Source organism: Myotis daubentonii, chromosome 2 (assembly GCF_963259705.1).
Source record: "Myotis daubentonii chromosome 2, mMyoDau2.1, whole genome shotgun sequence".
NCBI lineage: Eukaryota > Metazoa > Chordata > Mammalia > Chiroptera > Vespertilionidae > Myotis > Myotis daubentonii.
The window spans coordinates 91,425,298-91,445,696 of record NC_081841.1 but is presented as its reverse complement, the minus strand read 5'-3'; the positions used below and the strand labels follow the sequence as shown (position 1 = coordinate 91,445,696).

The following is a 20,399-nucleotide window of genomic DNA, read 5'->3' as shown; positions in this document are numbered from 1 at the left end:
ACAGGGCTAACTTATGGCAAAAATGGGTTAGAACCCAAATACCTTCATCCACCAACCCAGTATTCTTCTCAGTACATCCACGTTCCTCAAATTGAGGCAGACCCACTTCCTGGGGTGCCAAGAGTATACAAGGCAACAGGATAACATGGCATATTTTCCTGGAGGGTTGATTTTATTAAGTGATAAACATTTTTATATAAAAACATATATAAACATAGTATACAAGTCAAAATTCACAAAAAAGTGTTTAAGATGAAAAGAAGGCTTCACAAAGATTTTGTGCTTGAGATGAGCTACTACTGCAGTTTGCCTTTCCAGATCCTTCTAGGAACTAGGTCAGGCTGAGGTAGGGGTTCTTTATAAAAACCCTGGAGAAGCATTGGGTATTAATGGCAGTCAGCTATTTAACAGCATTGGCTCAATGTGAGATGATCAGGGACTAGAAATGTATTAACTAAAGCCACAAGTAGCTGGACTGATAAAACACAATGCAGAGCAGACCAAAATACTTGCTAACTTGCCAATACCGTCTAGTTTCACTGGCCTCCTTAAGAAACTGGGTAGAAACAGTGTTGGATTAAAGGGGAGATGGATAACATCATGATGGTATTTTTCCAATAAACATAATACTTATACTGTCCAATCAGGACACCCCCTTAAGGTTAAACTTCTTGAATAATTTGTCTTTGCTATTTCCAATTTTTTCCTTCGCTCCCTCTTGAACATATGGTAGAAATGAATGAGTGGTTGATTAAAATTAATTTATAAATATATAATTAAAATAACTTTAATTATATTAGATATATTTCAAATTTCTTTCTGAGTTTTGTAAACTATTCTAATTGCATAATGAAATTTGAAAACAGTTAAGTATCACTGGCAACACTGAGCTTTTTTGTTTTTTAATCCTCACTCAAGCATATACATCCTATATAATAAAAGGCTAATAATATACAAATTGACTGAAGGGTGGAATGATCGGTTGCTATGATGTGCACTGACCACCAGGGGGCAGATGCTCAATGCAGGAACTGCCCCCTTGTGGTCAGTGAACTCCCACAGGAGGAGCACTGCTCAGTCAGAAGCCCTGAGCCAGGCTCATGGCTGGTGAGCACAGCAAGCATGGGGAGCGGTCCTAAACCATCAGTCAGACATCCTGAGGGCTCCCAGACTGTGAGAGGGCACAGGCTGGGCTGAGGGCCCCCCACCAAGTGCACAAATTTCGTGCACCAGGCCTCTAGTATATATATAAAATCCTAAGCGACCATTACGACTGGTCACTATGACACACACTGACCACCAGGGGGCAGACGCTCAATGTAGGAACTCCCCCTAGTGGTCAGTGTGCTCCCACAATCAACCTCCTGCAGTCCCTACCCCTGGCTGGCTGGCCAGCTGGTCCTGATCTCTCCGATCGGGACTGGGTGAGACGGCCCTGATTGGCCTGATCACCAGCCAGGCCGAAGGACCCCACCTGCGCATGAATTCGTGCACCGGGCCACTAGTATACATATATAATTATTTTTTATTTACTTTAGAGAGAGAGAAAGGAAGAGAGGTGGGGAAGTAAGAGAGAGAGAGAAATCAATCAGTTGCCTCCCTCACACACCCTAACAGGGATTGAACCCACAACCTGGATATGTGCCCTGACTGGTAATCAAACCTGTGACCCTTTGGTACACAGGATGACCCTCCAACCAACTGAGCCACACCAGCCAGAGCTTTTTTAAAATTTTATTTTACCTTTTAAAACTTTGTTTCTAAAATATGGGACTATAGCCTGTGCAGTATCTAGATACTGCTCAACCCCAAAGACAGCACAGTGTATTGTATCAAATTCAGAAAATATTTTTAGATACTAAATAATTACTTCCTTATTTTATCTTCATTTTATTGAAAGAGGACACAGACTATAGAAGTTTCTGGGACCTATTCTATTAAAAACACTGAAACCATTTAGGGAAAGTGTTCTATTATTTATATCGGATAGGAATAAACAGCTCATGTGTATGTATTTAATTCCTCATTGTTTACACAGCATACCTGTACTGACCAGCTCACACAGCTATGCTCAAAGTTCATTAAAAGCAAGAGTCAGTTTGATTTTCAGAGTACCCAAGCCCTCACTCTCCCTGACTCTGGATCTGCTTATTCCATTCCAGTTTTCACGACGTCCAGACAAGGCTTCTGCTCTTTGTGCTTTAGAATGACCTTGGTTTCTCCATCTTGACTCCTATGTCCTCTAAAAGACTATCAATGTGTCCAAACCTATGGTTCTTTGGGCTCCAGGTTGCTTTAAACAGGTATATCACTCTGGCCCTTAAGACCCAACCAACTCTATTTGTACTCCAGTTTCTCACAAGGAAGAATGCAGACCTCAAAAATTATAGTTCTTCCATATTGACACAAATCAAAGAGCACCTTAAATAATTTTTATTGCTTTAATCAATGGCTAGTAATCATATTTTTAAGATGGTGGGAAGCATCAAATTCATGCCAAAATATTTTACAGTAAAAATTGAGGTTGCAAAATCCAACTTTAATGACCCCAATAAAACTATTTCAGGAAAACATTAAAGTTTCTAAACTTCTAAACATCAAATTCTAAACATTAAAGTTACTAAAATAAGTGGAGGGCAGGGGGGAATTTAGCCACTGGCTTCTTGGGATATCAAGTTTAGATGGGAAAAATAAGTTTGACCATTATCAGTTAGTTTAAACACCTGCTTTCCCAAAGGCAAAACATTTTTCAGGTCATCTACTTGTTATACCATCTCTTAATCTCATGTTTTTCTGTTTAACAGAACTCTCTGGTGTAACTTGATTTTCAATTTTATTCTTGTTGCCAGAGCCAAGAAAATGGAATTTTGTTCTATTTAATCCAGCCTAGGAAATAGATACCTCTTTTACCATTTCTTCCTGAATTTTACAAACAACAATACCATAAAATCTGAATCAAATTCCATAAGAGAGAGTATTTCTGCTACCTGCCTTTCAGTCTTATCCTCACCATAATGTCATTTGTATTACAAATAATTCTTCTTAATTTGCTTATTTTTACTTTGCTTAAAGTTGTTTACTGAAAAGAAGCTTTAGATATTTATATAATTAAATTATTTTTCCCTTTTATGGTTTCTTGGTTTTATATCATGCTTATAAAGACCTTTCCCTTACCAAAACTATAAATAGACTCATTTACATTTTCTTGCTAGTTCCTTTGTGGTTTCATTTTTGTCTTTGATCCTTCTAGAATTTTTAATGATATAACATTAAAGGTTGGGTTATTCAAATTTCTTCCTCTTCTCTAGTCAACTTTGGCAATTGATATGTTCCTAGAAATATCTGTTTCATCTAGGTTTTCAAATTCTTTGCATAAAGCTGTACATAAAAGGGTAGTAAAGGATTAAAAAAATCAAAATCTCTCATTTTTCATTCCTAAAATTCCTTATTTTTGTGATAAAACTTGCCAAAGGCTTGCCTGTTTTATCTGTCTTTTTAAAGAACTAGCTTTTTATTTTATCGACCAAGTTTACTGATTTTTTTGTACCTATTCGATTACTTTCTGCTAATGGTTGTTTTTAATTCTCTTCCATCTACCACAAGCTATTCCAGCAGTCTCTATTCCAGAAGTCTTCAAATGGACTTTCCAAAGGCAGAGATTTATGGAAATGAGTTCCTACACTCTCACCTTCCATATGTACTCTTTTCTAAAACTGCCTGAGAATTTTGGGGTATTAGCAATATTCTTTCTCTCACTCTACAGGAAAAAAAAAAAAAAAGTCATACTATTCATACAGCTCAACTCTTACTATGGTGTGCTGCCCTACATGATTCTAAATGTTAGTTGGGAAAAACCCCTTCCTGTCTCTCCCTGTCCCATAAACAGGATGACCTTGCCAATATGGGAAAGTCTGAATTCACAATAAAGTAACATATTAATGATGTGGGTTACTTTTAAGGTAACTGCAGTGTTTAAAAAAAAACCAAAAAAAAAAAAAAAAAAAAAAAAAACAACCTGGAGTCACCAGATTTTTCAAGATGTGCTGGATAAAGTCTCTATGCAAGTTTTTTTTTTTATTGACTTCTTTCAGATTTAATGTTTTATAAAATCATGTCATGAAATATTTTATTTCACATAAATCATTCTTCATCTTTCAACTTATGAACTATGTTTTCTACCTCCTATTTCAAAAAAATTATTTTTAAAAAAACATTTAGATGTCAAGTTATAAACCTGAGAAAGTACGTCATTTTAAACATCCTTTGAGGGGGCATCTAGTTTGAAGTTTGAAGACCACTGATCTACACATATTGCTCTGAAGGTGATGCTTCTGCTTTGTGAAGTTGAGTTGAAAATGAATCTCTAGGACCAGCTATACTGCATCTAGTAGGAACCCCAACTTTCTGGCATACGAACAGTACTTTTCTTTGACTTCCAGCATTTAAGCAAACTATTTACTTTACATTTCATTTAGGATAGGAGAGAGTATCAAATGACTATCTTCAAGCACTACACACTATTTAAAAAACAATCTGGTCTCCATGGTGTAACTTTCAGCAATCCAAAAGTCTCACCTTGATCTCTTCTAAACTTTACATGTCATACTCTGGGATAAATCAAATAGCATGTGTTGCATTCACAGCATTTTTCTGCAAGAATACAAAGGAGAAGGGCTTGTGGGAGAACAGAAGAAAAGCAGAATTGGCTCATTCACTGAATAGAAGACACTTTGTTTGTTTCCAAACCATCAGAGGAACAAAGAATGGCAGTGTGTTGATCTACCACTTTTGTATTTTAAAAAGGTCAGCTACACCTGTTTGATGCTAGCTGACATTTTCAGTCACTGAAAGAAAACAGAGATATACCTGGAAAATTTCCCAGGGCAAAAAAAAAAAAAATGTTGAAATACCTAATCTACTCATTACCAACATACTGCCATCACCAGCATCTAAGGACACTACAACTCTGCCACAGCATCCTGCAGGGGCTTGCTGTCCTTGCCCAGCCAAGCATCTCATGGAGGAACTGAGTCCTAGACAGCACTATGAGGACCTATGTTCTCCTCTTCCCCCTCTAACACAAATGGCACCAGGAAGCCACTTGCTACACCTGATTCCTGACCAAGAAACAGGCTGTTGCCCAGGGTACAAGGCGTGGGCAGCAAGCAGTGGGAACTGGTTTTAATGTTCTAATTTCATATAACAAATAAATGTGATTTCTATCAATCTTGCTAATATATATTTCTTCAGAGAATTTGTGTGCGTGTGTGGGGAGGTTCTTAACATTAGTTTGCTGAGTTTTACACACACACACACACACACACACACACACAAAACACTGGGGATTTTTTTTTTTCTGATTGACCCAATGTCTCAATGTATTGGAGAGGAGAAAAGGGCAAACAGGCTCTGAGGACTAGCCTTAAAAAAAGGAAACTGACTATAAAGTAATATAAAATCTTTTAAATAAATATAAATAGTTATTAAAATAGTTCATTAAATTTTTTAATGAAAATAAAGGGTGTCCCAAAATTCACGCAAGAAGTAATTTTGATAGAAAACACAGGTTTATAATTAAAAATTGTAAATTTTTTATTGATTCATAAAGTATACAGTATAAGGTTATGTATGAAATAGCATACTGGGTAAATGGCCTCCACGGCTTTGCTGGCACATACGCACTGTTTTGTTGAAATTTTCCATGACCATTTTGCATAAATGTGGCTGAATTTTGATGAGGCTCATTTTCATCTTGATGGCTTGGTTAAGCAACAAAATTGTCACATTTGGGGTTCAGAAAATCCATGAGTGATTGTTGAGAAACAAATGCATCCACAGCGTGTCACTGTTTGGTGCGGACTTTGGGCTGGAGGCATCATCGGACCATTCTTCTTCGAAATTGTGGCTGCTCAGGCAATAACAGTTAATGGTGCTCGCTATCGTGACATGATAATCTAGTTTTTATGTATGCTATCCCATACATAACCCTATACTGTATACTTTATGAATCAATAAAAAATTTACAATTTTTAATTATAAACCTGTGTTTTCTATCAAAATTACTTCTTGCATGAATTTTGGGACACCCACCCTTTAAATGATTTAGACTGTATAGACCCCCTTCAAAGTATTTTTTATACTGTAATGATTTCTCATTTCTTGTTACTTTAGTTATATAACATATTAGAGGCCTGGTGCACAAAATTCGTGCATAGGTGTGGTCCCTAGGCCTGGCTGGCAATTGAAGCAGGAGCGTTTGGCATGGAAGGGCAGGTCCCAGCTGACCTTTGGAACCTGGGCAGCACCTGGGCCCCCAAGTCCCCATGTGCCCCCTCCGCCTGAGTTATTGGGCCCTCACCCAGCTCCCTCAATGTCTGGGAGCTGGGCAGCGGCCCCGCCCCCCACCACCACCACTGGTTGCCATCTGCAGGACAATTAATTGGTGGGGCATTTGGGCCCTCACTTGCACCTGCCTTGGCCTGGCACCACCCACTCACCTGCACCACCATCCCACCATGGTCCCGCTCTTGTCAGGGCCCACTGGGGCTGGCAGTGCCTCCATTGTCACCCACTGCCAGCACTGTGTCACCAATGCCCTGGTGGTCAGCGCATGTCATAGCGAGTGCTTGAACTCCCAGTTTAACTCCTGGTTGAGGGGACAATTTGCATATTAGGCTTTTATTATATAGGATATGTTAAGAAAAAAAAGACTGAGAAATATCTTTTGGACCCCAACTGATTTCAGTATAAGGCTGATATCTGTGTTATAGGATCCCACACATGGTAAGAGAGAAAACCTCAAATGACTATGTACAAAGATGACATGATTTGATTTTCAGAATCACATTATAGCTATAGCAAGGAAATTACTGTAGGCTTAAGAATATTTAGCACACAAAGATAACTGGTGCCCAACTCAGAAATGACTTCATTGAACTCTTCACAGACCTTAAAGCAAAAGCAACATCAAGGTATTCTAAGAAATCTTAAAAGCAGTAACTGCTATACTTGGTTTATGTTTCACCTCTAACTACCGTTTATTAATTCTTGCCACCTTTATGTGACAGGTATTATTAATCACCTTATAGAGTTCTGGAAAGTTAAGGATCAGGGAGGTTAATGCAAGGTCAAACACGAGGCCTACCTGAACTAAGATGAGATGTGAATCTATGAGTCTCTCCTTCAGTTTTTGGTTCCAAATTATGTTTTTCCTCCCCTCCTCCTCCCATTCCCCGATCCCCACTGCCCAGCCATGAGGTTTTATTTTTCAACTCTTTTTGTTTGGTGTGAATTAGAAGGGTGGCACCCTAATTGGGAAATGAAGAAGCTAACCACATTTCAACAGTAGAGGGAGGGTGGTGATTTAGAAGGAAACAATATTGCAATTGTGTCGCCTGCCCAAGGGCCTGACCACAGCATTCAGGGCTCATCCTAATGAAAGCACCATGACTCTAGAAGACCCCCAGCGCTTATTTCATTGTTCTCCTGAGACCCGGGGACTTCTCTGTTTCCAGATGGACCTCACATAATCTGGAAATGTCAACTCTTGCCAGATGAAAATTGAAAAGTTCCCTTCAGATCTAGCTGGTCTACACCTGGATGTATAATTCCAACATTCAGATACTTGGAATCAAACAAATGACTAAATGTTTACATTTTTCTCTTGAAATGATGTCTGGAATCATTTCAACAGCCTGGATATATTTCAGCTATTGAGAAACATCCTCATTGACATCACTCTTGTCAAATGCCCACAACTTTCCAGAGATAGATTCTAGGCATTAAGGATCATTATTATGCACACACACACACACACACACACACACACACACACACACACACACGGGTGGGCAAATGTAGGTTTACAGTTGTAATACAAATAAATAATACAATAGTTTATATATAACAAATTAATAATGATACAAGAATAAACTCTTATGTTTCATGTATTCACAACTGTAAACCTACGTTTGCCTACTCATGTATATTTAGTTTAAGTGCTTTTTGTGGAATTTTGTTGATACCATAACAAATGACCACAAACAATAATTTAAAAAAACATTTACTTATCTTATAGTTATGTAGGTCAGAAGTTGGGCATGGGTCTCACAGAGCAAAAATCAAGCGATCTTTGATGTTGTGTCCCTTTTTGGAAGCTCTAGGAGGGATTCTGGTCCCTTGCCTTTTCCAGCTTCTAAAGACTGCCTTCATTCCTTGGCTCATGGCCCCTTCCTTCCTGCATCTTCCAAGATAGCAACAATGGATCCAACCCTCACATCACATCGCTCTGATCCATTCTTCTGCCTCCCTTTTTCATGTTTCTCCTATGATTATATTGGGTCCAAAAATCAGTTCCCTAATCATATCTGCAAAGTCCCTTTTGCCATATAAAGTAACATATTCCCAGGTCCTGGAGTTTAAGACATGTACAACTTCTTTGGGGGATGGAGGCATTATTCTGCCTACCATAATGAGTTAGTTCCTGCTTTGTTTTACTTATTTTCCATTTCAACTGAAAGTAATTTGAGATGTGTGCTTCTCAGAATGCCTGGAGAGACAGATCTCCTGAGTTAAGACTTGCTAACAGATTATTGGCAAGAAAAGGCACTTACAGTTTTTTGGATGGTTTCAGATGCTTACTGCCAAAAGGTGGATATGGAATGGTTTTAAGATGGAAACTGTATTTGTTAAGGTAGGTTCAAATACAGTAAATATTTCTTTTCTTGCTCACAAACAGTACTGGGCAGGAGAACAGATTGGAGAGGTGAGCCTCCTCCATGATTACAAATGGGACTACCTAGTTTTATGCACCTTCTGATGGTATGCACTTGAGAGCATACAGCATACAGTATTCTGAAATATTTATCCTGAATCTAATCAAGCCTCTAGACCCAACTAATTTCAGGAAATACAGGAGACAAAAACATCTAAACATCACCACAAGAATAAAAGCACCCAAATCCACAATGGGTAAAATTATACAAGATAAATGACTCACCCACTTTAATAGTGTGTCCCAAAATAAACAAAATAAAGATTTCAAGTTTAATGAAAAAAAGATCCACTTGTTACAGCATTTTTATTGATGACTTGCTGTAAGCTGGTGCATTCAAAGGCAGATCCATGCTCTACATCTCACAAAGTAAATAAATATGGCACAGGTGGTTTTGATGCAACTGCTCATCAACCTGCTGCAAAATCTCTGTCCCAACAGCAAAGAGACTGATTTGGCCTTTTCTTGGTGTGTAATTCCAATTCACAAACTTAAATATTCATGTATTTCTCTCAGTAATCCAGAGCAAAACAGCATTATTTCATACCTTGAATTTGTTCTCATGATCCAAAGTCAAAGGCTCAATATATGAAGTAACTTAAGAAATTAGAAACTTACTCTGTAAAATATCTTTCATTGGAAATTTTCACTGCAAAAGAAAATAGCAGCTTAGACATGCTCACCGTTAAACGCTGTGATCTTTCTAACTGAAGATTGAGTCAGAACTGGCTGGGGAGGGCAATGAAGAGGAGGAGAACAACAGGGTACTTTCTATGTAGAAAGGGTAAATAATACTTCACGAAGATATCAAACATTTGGTCCTGAAATCAAGAGGCCGGAGTCCATTAGAAGATGATCCCAAATAAGATTATATTAATTTGTTAATTAACACCTAAATAAAAATACTTAGTTTTCATGGAACTTTTGGATCCCCTGGGTTCTCAGACTCCAATTTGAGAAAGAATTATATAGTTCAAATCCCAGGTTTTCCAGGTCACAGAGAGAAACTCCTTAGCAGTCCTTGGCCTGGACTCACCTGTCCTGCCAACTGAGCGTTAAGCAGGGCACATCTAGAATGGAAGGGCTGGCAGAAGAGTCAGCCACATGGTTCAGTTGAGCTCTGCAGTAATATTACAGTAATAGTAACAGCTGTGACCTGAGTTCTCTCAATCCCTTCCAACCTCAGAAAAAGAATGATGGTTAAGGGCCCAGCCTCTGAGGTCTAGCTCCTGGCTGCCACCTACTAGCTGAGTGGCTTTGAGCAAGTCACTGGACCTCTCTGGTTCTCTTTCTTCCACTGTAATATATGTAATGCTTAGACCAGTGACTGGCATAGCTGCTGTTACTATTCCATTCATCTTACTTCTCACTATGCCTCTTCACTTACCCTTTACTCCAGGAAAAAAGAAATAAAACACCTCTGCTTCTACTATACCTTTACTCATGTTCCCAGCATCATTCATTCAGTAAATATTTCTGGGAAGCCACAAACACAAACAAGAGGTTGCTGCCATCAAGAAATGTATAATCTCAAAGAAAAATATATACCACCAATTACAAATTACGTGTCAACTGTGAAAACTAAGACATGTGCAAACTGTTAAAGGACTAGGGAGGAGAAAGTAATTGAGGGGTCTCAAAGAAGGGGTCTCAGGTGAAGTTAAGGAGAGAGGTGAGGTGGCAATGCTTCAGGTGAGGCTTAAATATGAGAAGATTGTTTCTGATCTTAAGTAAAACTTTACCTGTTCCCTTAATAAATTAACCCAAGCCTGAAAGATGTTACTAGAATGGAAAAATAAAACAGCTGATTCATAGGTTGCTGGGATTGTGGGCTCAATCCTGTGCGCTGCTAAAGACAAGGAACCACCTCCTCCTGAACTTCCCATTCACCCAGCTGGACACTGACCACCTGTCTGCCAGACATTTTAGATTTGCTTGGCTGAACATGATCCTTTGTTTTGATTTTTAACATTGCTCTTGGTACATAGTTATATATTACTATAATTTTTTGTGCAATAAAGAAATTTTTATAAGAACTGCAGACATATTAACACACCAAGCACACATAAAATACAACATTGGTAGTTGAGCTACCTATTACAGTGGTGTTAAAATTCTTTTGACAAAATGATGCCAGTATGACCTAGATGTATATGTCAACTGGGCACTCATTGTCCTTCAACATGTAGAAAAATGGTCTCAACACTTCCCCCACCTCTACAGCCTCTGGAACCCAAAGCCCTTGTCGACATTTTGGGGAGATTCTGTTCTCAGGGCGTCTTTACTCCTGGACCTGGTCACATGAGTGTTGTCTCCACACTGTACTGCATCTCCAAGTTCACCCCCTAAAACCCACTCTCTGCTGGGCATGCACTAGCAGAGCAGACTTCACAAAGTAGTCGGGGGACCCCAAGGAACAGCTGCAAGATCCGTCCTCCTCCTCCCCCTCCTTAGTTCTTGCATGCATCCCCCGCCCTCTCTGACCAACCAATAAAAGCTTAGAGTAGCTTTGCCAAAATCCAAGCCTTTGGGGCCTCATATTCTTCCTCAAGCACTCGTCCAGGTGTTTTTCCCAAGACTATTTCCTTCATAAAGCAAATTCTGACACCGGATGTTTGGATAATCACATTTCCTTCCCCAGCTCCTAACATTATATGGAAGAGGAGGGGCGGATCCCAGTGGGAGCAGCAGCTGTGCCTAGCAGAGTGGCAGTGGCCAGTGCCAGTAGCAGAGGTGGTACCAGGACACGTCACAGGACCTCAGGCCTAAGATGCTCATGAGCACTTTAGACACACCAAGGGAGAAAGAAGGGTTCGCAAAGGGCTGGAGTTCTAACAGAGCAGAAGGGGGCAAGAACCAGCAAAATAAAAAGTATTAATGACAAAGAGACCCAACTAACCCTAGGGCCTTAGGAAACAGGGGCTTCAAGTAAAAACTCCTAAGAAAAAGTATATCCTTGACAAGGAAAGGTCTAGCCTCAGAGAAATGTTTTCATTGATTCAAAAGTAAGTTCCTTAATAGGAATAAGCACTATGCCAATGACTTTTATATGATAGTTCATAAAGAATGATTTTGGCAAAAGAACAGACTTCTATCTACGTGCAAAAGAATGTCAAGCCCTGACCAGTTTGGCTCAGTAGATAGAGTGTCGGCCTACAGACTCAAAGGTCCCAGGTTCGATTCCGGTCAAGGGCATGTATTTTGGTTGCAGGCACATCCCCAGTAGGGGGTGTGTAGGAGGCAGCTGATCGATGTTTCTAACTCTCTATCCCTCTCCCTTCCTCTCTGTAAAAATTAATAAAATATTTATTTTTTAAAAAGAATGTCAATAACAAAGAAGGAAATAAAATATATCAATGGCTTTGGTTTATATTTAAAGTTTTTCCTTAAGATATCATTCTTTGAGAAAAAAATCAAAAACTTATTCTAGAAAATCTCCCAACCACTCTATCAGGTAGACACAGATAGATGTTATTACACCCATTAGATAAATAGATAAAATTAGGTGATTCCAACTTATACCCAGTCTAGAAGATTCTTGAAGTTCTGACCTAGTCTAGGATGTGACAAAGGATTTCATGTTGGTCATGAATTTCCTTCTGCCCTCCTCAGAAGGCTAGAATCTGTTCAATTCCCTGGTTAGTCCTAGCCTGTCTCAGTTAAATTGGAAACCTTGGGCTTGCCCTAGCCATTTTACAGAAGGGTACTTAATTATTACTTTAAAAGTAGAATTTGAGCGTAGTTTTTGTTACATAAATAAGCCTGGGAAAGAGCCCATTAAACTAGAAATGTATGAGTTGTTTGTGACATGGAAAGAAAAACAGAGGGGAAAGGAAAGGAAGGGGCAAACTGATAACTAAATATAGGCAGAGAAAGACAAGCAGAAACAAGTGTGTCTTAGACCAAAGAGCCAGGGGTGGGTAGATCTCTATGGCTCTTTGCTCAGATTGCAAAGGGCCCTAGTTCTGCAAATGAACGGTGTGAAGTACAAACACTGTTGGAGAAGAGGAGATGCAAGCAGCCATGAAATATTACTGTCTTTCTTAGAAATTGGGAAACTGGACAGGACCCCAAAGTATCACACAGTACAAAGTACAATACTCAGCTTTCACAGTCCACAAGCACAGCGTCCAAATGAGCAAGGGATGGAGTTAGGAGAAGTATAGGGTAAGACTGTATAAATTAGTCCTTGGGAGCAACGTTCTTTGCTCAGAAATAAAAGTCAACTGTTGGTTCATTCAAGTAATGAGTATTAACTTCTAATATGTTCCAGATATTATTACAGGTACTGAGGCTGCACCACTACAAAGACAGACAAGAAACCTGTTCTTCCGGAGTTTACAGGCTAGGGGCAAAAAGTGAGTACACAAATACACAAATACATGCAAGCTGTTACATAATTCAAATAAAACAGGTTATGGACTAGAGTGTGACCTGGGCTAAGTGAGTGCTCCTCTCTGGAGAGGTAACTTGAGCTGAGACCTAAGTGAGAGGAAGTGAGCCTATAGTGATCTGTATTCCAGTGAGAGAGAAGAGGACTGCAAACACTGGTTGGTCTATTAAGAACAGAAACGGGACAGTCTCTCTCTCTCTCTCTCTCTCTCTCTCTCTCTCTCTCTCTCTCTCTCTCTCTCTCTCTCAGACTGTGGGGACAAGAAAAGAAGCAGAGACAGGTTAGGCAACGGTATGAAAGTCCATGAGAGATGTCAGAGGTTTGGACAGGGGTGGTAGCAGAGGAGATGAGAGAAGTAGATGGATTTGTGTAAGTTTGGAGGTATCACAATAGGTCATACTGATAGACTGAATGTGGCCAGTGAGGGGGGAAAGAAATCATGGTTTGGGACACAAGCAACTGGGTGCATACTGTGGTTATTTACTGAGATGGGGATACAGGGAGGGGCAGGTCTATTGGAGAAAGTGGGAGTGAAATTAAGAGTTTTAATTGGGGTACATTAAACTTGAGAAGCCTCTCAAATATTCAGGTCTGGAAGTCAGGGTAAAATATGTAAGTTGGCAAAGAGAAGACATGGAAAGCAATAGAACCCACTGAGATACCCAGAGAAGAAATCTAGATATGTCTAAGGATCAAGCATTGGAAGCTTTCTAGTAGCCAGAGGTGAGGAGGAGGATGAGTAACCAGTGAGGTATAGAAAAAGACAAGAAAGTGTGGTTGACATCACCAAGAAATTATTCCAAGAAAGCAAAAAGGAAATATTATATCAAATGTTTCTGAAAGTCAAGTAAGATGTATAAAAAGAACTAACCACCATGAACCAGCAGATATGGCAAAATGCAGGTCAGCAGTGCCCTGGCAGAAGCACTTTCAGTTGACTGATGGGGCTGGAAGCTGAAGAGGTGGGTTGCACAGACAGTGGAGGATGAGGAAGCAGAAGTGGGGTACACAGAGAGTTCTTTCCAGGAGCTCTCCAATGAAAGGAGCACAGAGAAATGAAGTAAACATGACAGGAGTCAAGGAATGTTTTTTGTTGTTTTTGCTAACTTTTTATTTTCAAAGATATAGAAAAGTAGAGAGAACAGTAAAATGAACCCTGCGTGTCACCTGGTTTTGACATTTATCAACTCCTCATCACACTTTGTTCATCTATTCTCCTACTCATTCCCAACTCCCCACCCACAGGATTATTTTGAAGCAAATACAAGACATTATTTCAAGGAAAGATTGTTTTTATTTTGTTTTGCATTTAAGTGAGAAATATTATTTGTTATTAAACACACACACACACACACACACACACACACACACACACACAAAGTCCTGTTATATATTGCTTTCACTGGGAAAGTTCCAGCTCCACCACTTTAACAGACTGACTCCAATAAAAGGTATAAACATTATTTTTCCTAGAGATTCTGAAATTTTGGCCCACAGCCACTGATGGGCTATGAGGGGCTTCCAGGTGAGCAGTAAACTGGTGGCAAAACCCAAGTCCTTCCTTTAATTCTAATGAGCAGAGGAAGTCCAAGTTCGTGGTCTTTTGTTGGCATTCTTTTTGGTTTTGCTTTTGTATGTGAATAAAGAGCATCACTTATTAAGTAAGCTATTTAGGATTCTAAAATTAGGACATTTATAGAGTTTGCAGATGACTCTGGGATAAAATTATGCTAAGAAGTCTGATGGTCAAACGATGCCTGGTGCTATTGCAGAATACATACACAGATAGTTGGAATTTCTATAAATAGGAGGAATGATGTCTAATTGCCCATACGTATCTTGAGTTGCTTATAGCTTGCTATTCTTCTATCCTTACTTTTTTACTACAAGTGACTTATCTTTATTAGAAACAATTTTGTTTATTGAGGGTTATGTAGCTAAACCCTCAGCATACAGGGATGCTTACTTGTATCATTAATAGTTATTTGCCATTTGTTCACTCATTGGTAATTGCGTTTCTGGGTATATATAGATTTGAGACAGAAAAGCTTAAAACCTAAAAAATTCTCTATATTGTTAACTTCTGTGGACTTTATCATTTTATTTTAGCTGTAGAAAACCTTGATCTTTTGAGACATTTCAGCAGTTAAGAAAAATTCTGGATCTCAAGATACAGTGGGGCCTACGAGTGTCCCGACTAACGAGTTTTTTGAGATACCAGCTGTCTCTCCGTGGAGTTTTTGCTTTGAGTTGACAGAGTAATTTGAGTTAACGAGCTCCTTAACGACCTCCTTAATGAGCTCAGTCTTGGAACGAATTAAACTTGTAAGTCAAAGGCCCCACTGTACTTAGTACCTGTGTGACCTTCAGAAATTAAGTTACTTTTCTGTTCTTCAGTTTCATCATCTGTAAAATGGGAATAATAATAGTATCAGTTACGAGTGAATAGCCATGACTGGAACACGACGTGGCACATATTAAGTCTATATTTTTCCATAAAAACATTACTACTACACCTACTACCCAATTGCTACTACTGTAACAGCTTGTGATACCAGGGTTCTAAGAGGGGACACTTTGAAAATCACAAACATATCATTCGAAATCCACATAAGTGGTAAATATAATAGCATCAATGGTGGCTAGCTTTATAGCAAAATCTATTTAACCCATAATATAAGTAAATTATTCACTAACCATACTAGCCTGAATTCGGGATCTTGGACCTCTGTACAGAAAGCAGTGAGAAGATATGAATACTTTCGTGAACACTGTGTGAGCTGTAGATAACATTGTAAAATAGATGGAGGAGGGCTTGATCCTCTCCTTACCACTTTTCTGCAAGCCTGTCCTGCTTTCTAACTCCATGCTTTCTAAGCCCCCAATCACCCTTATTTTGTCCCGAGTCCTTACTGTAATACTTATCAGGCCAATTCTCCCTTAAAGTATTCTCTTCAAAAAAGAATTCTTTCTCTCGGACTTTCTACCTACAGCTATGTGTGTGTGTGTGGGGGGGGGGGGAATGCTTTTTAAAATTTTACAATTGTATATGGCTATTAACACTGTAAGGGTCTCAGAAGTATATCTACTCTTAAAAGAAATTTCTTATCAAAATATCAAATTACTGGTAATTTAGGTAGTGTAATAAAGCTAAGTAAAAAGAGGTAAGCAGTCTGGGCCATTGCAGAACCTTTTCTGGAAGCTGGCTTATCAGGAAAAATTCATTAGCAACATTTTCATGTAATTTTTTGCCTCTCTACTTTGAAACAATGTAGTATTTTGTTTAATCTACTTTTTTCTACAATAGCTTCTGTGGTATCAGAGTCCCCAATGCTTGATTAAAGGGAGGGAAGGAAAAAGGGGGAAGGGGAGGGGGATTTCCCATTTGCATGACTAGAAAGTGTGTGTGTGTGTGTGTGTGTGTGTAACATTTTACTCCTTGGAGGAGATGCTGATATTCAATATTCACTAGTAATAAAGTGATTTATTTTCTTGGGGGGAGTGGGTTCTAAATAATGTTCATAAGAAATTGACAGCTAGTCAAAATTTGGGACCTAGAGAGTCAATTCCTAAGAACAGGAGCAAAATTGAGGACTGATCATGCTTAAACCTAGGGATCCACATTGGTTTTTCAAATTTACCATAATCTTTGACTTTCTAGCATAAGTATCCCTTGCCCAAAGAAAAATCAGTGGGTTAAACCACAGATTTCTAACTCACTACAAAAAGGATTTTATGGAATTTCTATTAAGAACATATAAAGCTGGATTCTTTAGGTTTTCCTATGTATAATACCATGTCATTGGCAAATAGTGAGAGGTGGGGTTTTTTTGTTTTTGTTTTTTTTGGATTGTTGTGTTTTCATTGTCATTAGTTTCCAGGACGTTTTTAATTTCTTCTTTGATCTCATTGGTAACCCAATCAACATTTAATAACATGCTATTCAGCTTCCAAGTGTTTGAGTATTTTGAGTTGTTTTTATTGTAGTTTATTTCTAATATTATGCCCTTGTGATCTGAGAAGATGCTTGGTATGATTTCAATCTTCTTGAATTTGGGGAGACTTTGTCTGTGACCCAATATGTGGTCTATTTTTGAAGATGTCCCATGAGCACTTGAGTAGAATGTATATTCTGCGGCTTTGGGGTGAAGTGTTCTGAAGATGTCAATTAAGTCCATCTGATCTAGTGAGTCATTTAGGATTGCTGTTTCTTTGCCGATTTTTTGTCTAGAGGATTTATCCAGTGATGTCAGTGGTGTATTAAAGTCCCCTACTATGACTGTATTGTTGTCGATCTCTCCCTTGATATCTTCCAGGAGTTTTCTTATGTATTTGGGTGCTCCTGCATTGGGTGATTATATGTTTATCAGGGTTATATCCTCTTGTTGTATTGATCCCTTTAGTATTATGAAGTGGCCTCCCTTATCTCTTGTTATGGCCTTCACTTTGAGGTCTATTTTGTCCAATATAAGTATTGCTACCCCAGCTTTTTTTCATTTCCATTTGCCTGAAAGATATTTTTCCAACCCTTCTCTTTCAGTCTGTGTGAGTCCCTTCTTCTGAGGTGGGTCTCTTGTAGACAGCAAATGAATGGGTCATGTTTTTTTTTATCCATTCAGCCACTCGATGTCTTTTGATTCGTCCACTTAGTCCATTTACATTTAAAGTTCTTATTGAAAGGTACTTGTTTGTAGCCATTTCTATTTTTTGTGGCTGTTTTATTTTTGAGCTTTTTATTTCTTCTTTTTACACCAGTCCCTTTAGCATTTCTTGCATTGCTGGCTTGGTGGTGATAAACTCCCTTAGCCTTTTTTTGTCTGTGAAGCTTCTTATTTCCCCTTCAAGTTTGAATGATAGCCTTGCTGGATAGAGTATTCTTGGATTCAGTCCTTTGCTTTGCATCACTTTGTAAATTTCCGTCCACTCTTTTCTGGCCTGATGTGTTTCTGTTGAGAAACCATTTGATAATCTAATGGGAGATCCTTTGTATGTAACTTTCCGTCTCTCTCTTGCAGCCTTTAAGATTCTCTCTTTGTCCTGAACATTTGCCATGGTAATTATGATGTGTCTTGGTGTTGGTCTTTTCGGGTTCACCTTGTTTGGGACTCTCTGTGCTTGTGTGACTTTTTTCTTCCCCACCTCAGGGAAGTTTTCTGATATTATTTCTTCAAATAGGTTTTCTAAGTCTTGGTCCTCTTTCTGTTGTTCTGGCACCCCTATTATTCATATGTTGTTTCATTTCATGTTGTCCCATAGCTCCCTTAGGCTCTCCTCCTGTCTTTTAATTTTTTTCTCCAATTGCATTTCAGTTTGGGTGTGTTTTCCTTCCCTGTCTTCTAATTCACTAATACGGTCCTCCGCTTCTCCTAGTCTACTGTTGAAACTTTCAATGGTGTTTTTTATTGCAGCCATATCACTCTTCATTTCTTCTTGGTTCTTACATAATTTATTGACTTTTTCATCTGTTTCTTCTTGCTTCTTGCATAAGTTTTTGATTTTTTTCCTCCACCCGGTTTATGCATTCTAGGACCCTTAATCTGAATTCTTTTTCTGTCATGCCGAATGCCTCTGTTTCACTTACCTGCTTTTCTGGCGAGTCCTCCTTTTCTTTCCTTTGGGGGTTTCTTTGTCTACCCATGTTTGACCTCACAAACATTATCTAGATGTTGAGTCGTTCAGTGGCTGCTCCCTGGGTGGCAGTGGCTCCTCGGGCTGCAGTTGCTCCTTGGGCAGTTGTGGTAGCAGCTGCTCCTCAGTTGGCAGCAGCTCCTGTGGTGGGTGCTGTTCACTGCGGTGGTGGCTCCTCTCAATAGTGAGAGTTTTATGCCTTTTCCAATGTTGATGCCTTTTATTTCTTTTTCTTGCCTAATTCCTCTGGGTAGGACTTCCAATATCATGCTGAGTAAACGTGGCAATAGTGGGCACCCTTGTCTTATACTTGATCTTACAGGGAAGGCTTTCAGCTTTTCACCATTGAATATTATGTTAGCTGTGGGCTTGTCATATGTGGCCTTTATTATATTGAGGTTTGTTCTCTTTATACCTACTTTTTGAGAGTTTTTATAATAAATGGATGTTGAATTTTATCTAATTCTTAGTTGCTTAGTTAAAACTGTTAGAAGTAATAAACAAATTCAGTAAAGTTGTAGGTACAACATCAATACACAACGCTTTTTGTGTTTCTCTCTATAATAATAAAAGCATAATATGCTAATTAGACTGGATGTCCTTCCAGATGACCTTCCAGACAAAGCCAGGGCTGCAAGGGAAGCCTGGGTCCTGGGTGCCAGAGGGAAGCTGGTGCCGGCAGCCAGAGGAAGGAAGGCCTACTCTTGCACAAATTTCTTGCAACAGGCCTCTAGTGCAATAATAACAAACTACTAGAAAGAAAATTAAAGAAAGCAATGCCATTTACAATTGTATCAAAAAGAATAAAATACCTAGGAATAAATTTGACCAAGGAAAGGAAAGATCCATGTATTGAAAACTGCAAGACATTAAAGAGAGAAATTGAAGAAGGCACAAATAGATGGAAAGATCTTTCATGATCATGGATTAGAAGAATCAATATTGTTTAAATAATCTACAGATTCAAATGCAACCCCTATAAAATCTCCAATGACATTTTTCAAAGAAATAGAACAAATAGTCCTAAAATTTGTATGGAAAATTTAACAGCCACAGCATTCTTGAGAAAGAAGAACAAAGCTGGAGGCATCACCCTCTCTCATTTAAAACTGTACTACAAAGCTCTAGTAATTAAACAGCATGGTATTGGCATGAAAACAGACAAATAGGTAAATAAAACAGAATAGAGAGCCTAGAAATAAACTCATTCATATAAGGTCAATTAATTTATGACAAAGAGGCCAAGAACATACTGTGGGGAAAGGACAGTCTCTTAAATAAATGGTGCTGGAAAAATTGGATAGCCACATGCAAAAGAATGAAATTCAACCACTATCATACACCATACACAAAAATTAACTTAAAACAGATTAAAGACTTGAATGAAACACTAAAACCATAAAATTCCTAGAAGGAAAATAGGTGGTAAGCTTCTTGACAGAAGTTTCGGTGATGACTTTTTTAAAAATCTGACAGCAAAAACAACAAAAATAATAATAAATCAATGGGATTACATCATACTAAAAATCTTCTACACAGGAAAGTAAAACATCAACAAAATAAAAAGGCAACCTACTGAATGGAGAAAATAACTTCAAATCATTT

At 38.7% G+C, this 20,399-nt stretch overlaps 1 protein-coding gene across 1 annotated transcript in view; it reads right to left on the bottom strand.

The window, feature by feature from the left end:
* Nucleotides 1-20,399, bottom strand: part of CRADD (CASP2 and RIPK1 domain containing adaptor with death domain) — a 211,513-nt gene that overhangs the window by 54,516 nt on the left and 136,598 nt on the right. The gene's annotated exons all lie outside the window — the stretch shown is intronic.